The sequence below is a fragment of the Petaurus breviceps genome, unplaced genomic scaffold, assembly GCF_028583685.1.
Source record: "Petaurus breviceps papuanus isolate PSGF00001 unplaced genomic scaffold, PetGlider_PUasm1.0 115, whole genome shotgun sequence".
Taxonomy (NCBI): domain Eukaryota; kingdom Metazoa; phylum Chordata; class Mammalia; order Diprotodontia; family Petauridae; genus Petaurus; species Petaurus breviceps.
The window spans coordinates 4,243,290-4,249,864 of record NW_027185612.1 but is presented as its reverse complement, the minus strand read 5'-3'; the positions used below and the strand labels follow the sequence as shown (position 1 = coordinate 4,249,864).

Below are 6,575 nucleotides of genomic sequence, written 5' to 3'. Positions count from 1 at the left end.
GGATACAAAGAGTGGAACAACTAGGACTAAAAATATTCTATCAATGGGAGTATTCCTTTTCCTTGGTTTGAGTGCAAGTAGCATGACTCTAGAGGCATAGCTAAACCCTCAGGTCTTACCATAACCAGAGATGATCTAGAAGCAGCTGATTTCCTGTATTGAGCTACTTGACTGGGCTTAATCCATGCAGGAATTTTCACTATTTTCTTTTTTTTTTTTTTTTGGTTAACAATTTTGCTTTAATCAAACATATTTCATTTACCTAATTCAGGGGACAAAGGTTGGCACCCCGAACTTCAGAGAATACAAACAAGTTACAAGCAGACAACAAATACAGAGAAACATCAGCAGACAGGCTTCCCACTGTCTGACCATTACATCCATACCTAGTCAGTTACCAGAGAGGGAAACACCAACATCTGGGTTTTCATAGCTGGGGGGCTCAACGGTTGCCCAGAGTCTCATCTGGTCAAATCACATAACACTTCTCAAAGTGAGCCCCAAAACAAAATCTCACATCAGGGTATATACAACCTTCTCCTGGCTCAGAGAATGTCACAACCATCTTGACTCACTGCCCAATCACAAAGCACCAAGGTGTGGGCATTCCTGAAAAACAAGCCTCCTGCCACAGGCTCCATGTGACCACATTCAGTCTATTAGGGGGCAGAGTATATTTTCAAATCTGGGAAGATTCTCAGAGTCACTTAAGCCAGGGCCTAGGGGTGAGGAAGATCTTAAATTCCTATTCCCATAACATTCAGCCCCAAAATCTTTCATGCCCATTACATAAGCAATTTACATTTGAATTAGCATTAACATCTCTTTAGGTACAACATAATCCTCACAAAATGGAGATATCACATTTGCAAGATACATAAGGTAACAACTCATTATCAAAGTGGCCACAGGGCATTAAACAAACACCAAGGACATTGCATTATAACCCCCTCAATTAAAAAAAATGTCCAAATAAAGTTCTCTTGGGAGGAGGGGAGTATCTTTTGCCCCCACACTGCTCCAGCTCCTGCTTCCAAGTCCTGAGGGGTGGCTGGGCAACAAAACCAACAGGATGGGGTCCTTGGGGGTCCATGGCACTTTACCCCACCCACCATAGACACAAGTCATCCTCACCTTGGGTCCCAAATTGTAGGATGCAGCAAGAAGACATATTCAGTGCTCCTGCCTTGCCTCACAGTCCTTATCTTGTCCTGTGGCTGAATTCTGAACTCCTGGGTTCTTTCCCCTCCCACAGGAGGCAGTCACTCCTGGCTTCTGCCCCAGTCCTGATGCAGGCAGCTCACCATTCCTGCTCTCAGGTCAGCAAACTCAGCATACAGGCCGTTCTTCTCTCCTGTTCCATGGCTCCCCAGAGTCACAGCTACCACAACTAGGAAACAAACAATTATCCCAACCTCCATACTTTCCTTTCAGTCTGCAGATCCTGTTCATGATGCCATTTGTAGCAGCAAGCACCCTAGCATACCCAGGATGGATGCTAGCACAGGTTCTTAGATCTGCTTTTCTAAAGGAAAGCAACTCAAAATGGGTTAACAATATTGCTTTAATCAAACATATGTCATTTACCTAGTTCAGGGGAAAAAGTCAGCACCCCAAACTTCAGAGAATACAAACAAGTTACAAGCAGAAGTTACAAGCAGGTGTGGGCACGGGGGGTTTTAAGCTTCCAGAGGGGGTGAATCTGGCTCATCATGAGCCTCTGGGTGGACAAGTATCAGCCCACCTCCCTGGGGTGGCTGGATTATCACAAAGAGCAGGGGCTCAGCTGCAGAACCTGGTACAATGTGGGGACTTCCCTCTTCTCTTAGTATATGGACCATCAGGTGCTGGGAAAAAGACAAGAATTATGTGTCTCCTGAGGGAACTCTATGGAGCTGGAGTGGAAAAGCTAAGAATTGAACATCAGACCATCACAACCCCTTCTAAAAAGAAAATTGAAATCAGCACAATTGCAAGTAATTACCATCTGGAAGTCAACCCTAGTGATGCTGGAAAAAGTGACTGAGTTAGGGGCGGCCAGATAGCACAGCAAGTAAGAGCACCGGTGTGATAGTAATGGCAATTAAAGATTCCCCTGTATTGGCTTGGTTTTCAAACTGATTGTGTTAAAACCCAGAGCTTGTTAATCCCACCTGTGGGATGGACTTGTTGATGTGAAAAGAAAGTCCTGAACTGGGAGGAGCTGGTGACGGTAGATTTGGAGAGATAAGAGAGAGGCGGAAGATCTTTTTGGAAGCAGCACCTCGTGGAGAGAGAGAGACTAAGAGAATTGCTGGTGGCCGCTTTGAATTGCCCTGGACTTTTGAGACCTGCCCCCTGAGCTGCCAAGGACTGAGGAGACATGGCTGTTTTGCTGGTACTTTGTCTGTCTGTTTTGATGTTCTTTTGCCAGATTTGTCCACTGGTGAAAGACAGTCCTTTTGTTGAAGAAGTCCTGGAACCTGGCTGTTCACTAAGAAGCCCTGAGACTGTCCTGCAGACAGAGAGTGAATACTGTCCACTGGTGAAGGACAGTGCTGTTGTTGCAGGGGTCTGGAGACTGTCCTGCAGACAGAGTGAATACTGTCCACTGGTGAAGGACAGTGCTGTTGTTGCAGGGGTCTGGGAGCCTTTCTGTTGGTTCAGAAGCCCTGAAGAAGGATTTTCTTGTTGTATGTTTACAGAAATCCTGGGAGAGGGCTTTGCTAATGTGTTCAGGGGTTCTAGGACTGTTCTACAGACAGAGGATAAATTCATGAAGGGACTGGCAATGTATCTTGTGGCTTTGCTAAGCCTTGTCTCCCCAGGAACTAAGATTGCTGAGAACTTGCCTCCTGTCAAGATGAAGAAAAGACCTCCATTTGGGTATTAAGTGCTGTGTTTAAACTTGATGTAACTCTGGGGTAGATTCAATTGTGATCCAGGGGTGGGGAACTTTTGACCTTATTGTGCTCTGTGATTGACAAATGAAGGTACTTTACCTATGTTTGGAAACTAATCTCCATTTGAGAAGAGGGGTTTTGTGGTGGACCAAATGAAGGTATAGCCTAGGGGTGGAGAAGTATTTAGAACAGGGACTTTGTAATTGATTGAATGATTGGAAGGTCCTGGGGTGGGATAGTACTTGGAGATTATTTAATCACACTTAGTAGAATGATGTCATGTTTTGATCTTCTCTGTTCTGGGTTTGTTACTGAATAAAATGGAGAGCACCTATGCTGGTATTCTGAACCTTGGGAAGTTGCCTTTCTTTTGGCATTACATTACAACCGGCTCCAGTGTCGGGATGACCTGGGGATTGAATCTGGGCTCAGACACTTAGCACCCACCCAGAAACACCTGGCTGTGTAACCTTGAGCAAGTTATTTAATCCCAATTGCTTTAAAAATTTTTTAAAAAAATAGTGACTGAGTTGTAATTCAGGAACTCTTGAAAACAGTGGCACAATCTCAGCAACTTGAGACAAGCACCCAAAGAGAATTTAAAGTGGTTTTCCTGACTGAAGTTGACAAACTTACCAAAGATGCCCAGCATGCTTTACGCAGAACTATGGAAAAATATATGTCTACTTACAGATTAATACTGTGTTGCAATTCTACATCAAAAGTAATACCACCTATTGGGAGTAGGCGCCTTGCAGTTCATGTTCCTGCTCCCAGCATTGAAGATATTTGCCATGTGTTGTCTACCGTATGCAAGAAAGAAGGTCTCAATCTTCCTTCAGAGCTGGCTCATAGGTTTGCAGAGAGATCCTGTAGAAATCTCAGGAAAGCCCTGCTTATGTGTGAAGCCTGCAGGGTGCAACAGTATCCTTTTACTTCAGATCAAGATATTCCTGAGACAGATTGGGAAGTATATCTGAGAGAGACTGCAAATGCTATTGTCAGTCAGCAGACTCAAAGGCTACTTGAAATTCGTGGATGACTTTATGAGCTATTAACTCATTGTCTTCCTCCTGAAATAATAATGAAGGGCCTTCTCTCAGAACTTTTAAATAATTGTGACAGACAACTAAAAGGTGAGGTTGCACAGATGGCAGCTTACTATGAACATCGTCTTCAACTTGGTAGCAAAGCCATTTACCACCTTGAAGCATTTGTGGCAAAGTTCATGGCGATTTATAAGAAGTTTATGGAAGAAGGATTAGAAGCCATGATGTTCTAAAGTCTTTCAATCAATAGAACTTCCCAGCCTGTCCTAATATTGATATTTTTCATATACAATTTGTGTTGTTAGCATTGTGGGTTAAATAGATTCATATTAATCATTTTGTTTTTAATATTAGTACCTATGTGAAGTATTTGTCATCATCTAGTAATAAAACAATTGCTTCTAGACCATGTCTAATGGAAGGCTATAATAACTATGGTGTTAAAAAGCCAGGATAATGATCATTTCTACTATTAATAAATGTTACATGACATTGGGTTAGATGTGAATTGTTTTGTGTTCCTTGGTTTTATTAGCCTACATTTCTTGCAGGAGGATTTTCCTTAAATTTTGGCTCTGCCATTTGCCATCCATGGGATGTTGTTCAAGTCACTTAATTTCTTTGAGTCTCTACTTTCTTTTCAGTAAAATGGTGGGGTTGAAACATCTGACCTTTTAAGATCTTATACAGTTCTGACGCTATACTCCAGCAAGAAATAAATAGAATTAGCCTCCTCTAATCATTTTCTGGCATATCATTATTTATCATGGCCATGTGTTTGTTTGCAAGCTAGGACTAGTCACTGAACCAATGTCTTGTATTTTTCTCTTGATGATCAACTCTACGGTCACAGGTTAAAATTGATATCTAAATTGCAAAAAAAAAAAAAATTAGAAGTTACAAGCAGTCAGAGAAACAGATCAGCAGACAGCTTCCAACTGTCTGACCATTACATCCATACCTAGTCACAGTTACCATAGAGGAAAGCACCAACATCTGGGTTTTCAAAGCCCGGGGTGCTCAATGGCTGCCCAGAGTCTCATCTGGTCAAATCACATAACTCTTCTCAAAGTGAGCCCCCTCACTATTTTCTAAAAACTATACCAAAGTGGGGACTCAGGATAGAAGTTTTATGGGAACACACTTACCATGAATGACTTCTATACTCAAATGATTCTCTGATCTCATCAATTCAGGTGTTTCCTCCAATAATACAAATCACAACCCAGCCATATTTATCCATTCAGTACAACTCCTATCCATGTTCTCTAAAAAATTTTCTACCAGGGATCCACCTGATGTATTAGAGGCCTTCTTTATATTCTCCCAACATAGCAAGAGTATCAGTGGAATACTCTAGCTACCGTGGAGTCATTTCTCAATCTTGCTACATGCCAGCTACCTTTTCTTCCTGTCAGAAAATTCCTTTGCCTCTACCCCTTGAGGTACCACACTGGTTATGTGTTGTAGCTCACTCAGAAACATCATACACCTCTCCATTGACTTAGGTGTAATACTCATCTCTAGGTCTTGTGAGGCAGTGGCACTCTATACCTAACTAGTAATACCAGCAAAATAAGGGTATTGAAAATATGGGCCTTTGCTTTTGTGTGAAGCTGAAAGTTAGTAAAGAAGCTTTGCAATTTTCCAAAAGTAATCCATCCTGCTCTCTTCCTTTTCAAATCTGGGCCCAACCCACTGTCTATCTGGACTGTCTGTCTCAGACATACATACTGTTGAGTAAGTTCCATAGGGTTCTCATCCAAATGCATTTTGAAATCTGAAAAGACCACTTGGTCTTCTTTCCTCTTTGGATGGATAAAACAAACTCCTTTGAGTGATCGATTACAAATCTCTTTTAGCAGGCTCTGCAGTTGCCTTGGGGCTTGTTGCAATAAATACAATGTCACCTACAAACAGAAACATCTGTAGGACTTCACTATCCAGAAAGCATTACTCCTGAACCCAGAGTCTGTGCTGGATCTTCTCCATCACAGTGTGAATATCTTTGGCAAACATCCTTGCTGGTTTGTATCTTGCCAGAAGCATAGGGTCATTGAATAGAGTTAATTCTATTGCATACACATTCCAAGGAGTCCTGAATGATCTTAATGTATGAAGAGGAGACACTTTTAGTAAAATAGCCTGTAAGATAACATTTTGTTCTGACTCTTGCATTTGATTTTTGCATTTGATGCAAGAAAATATTTGATGCTTTTTTGTAACCAACAAACAATAAGCCCAATAGGATTTATGATCTCTACATCTTTCACTTAGTTGTGATATGGTAAAGCCCTTTCTTGAATATACCTTTTATCAAAGTTTGTGTCAACTTGGGTTCAAATCCTATCTCTGATGCGTACTGGCTATGTGACCCTGGGCAATCACTTAACCTCTTAGTACTATAGGCAATTTTCTAAGATTAAAAATTGCAATGAAGGTACCAGATTACGTTGATAGAAGTAGTTTTCTCACTAGACAGTTCTGTAATATCGGTATAATCACAGATCCAGTCCCTATGCCCATATACATACAGTGTAGAATGTGTGTATGTGTGTGTGCGAACATGTGCATTTGATTGTATCCATGTATTTGTGCAAAATGGGTGGCCTTAAGCTGCTAATATTCAAGTACAATAAAAATA

At 41.5% G+C, this 6,575-nt stretch overlaps 1 pseudogene; it reads left to right on the top strand.

The window, feature by feature from the left end:
- The first annotated feature begins 1,712 nt into the window (after window positions 1-1,712).
- On the top strand, window positions 1,713-4,764 carry LOC138158781 (replication factor C subunit 3-like; annotated as a pseudogene).
- The last annotated feature ends 1,811 nt before the right edge of the window (window positions 4,765-6,575 follow it).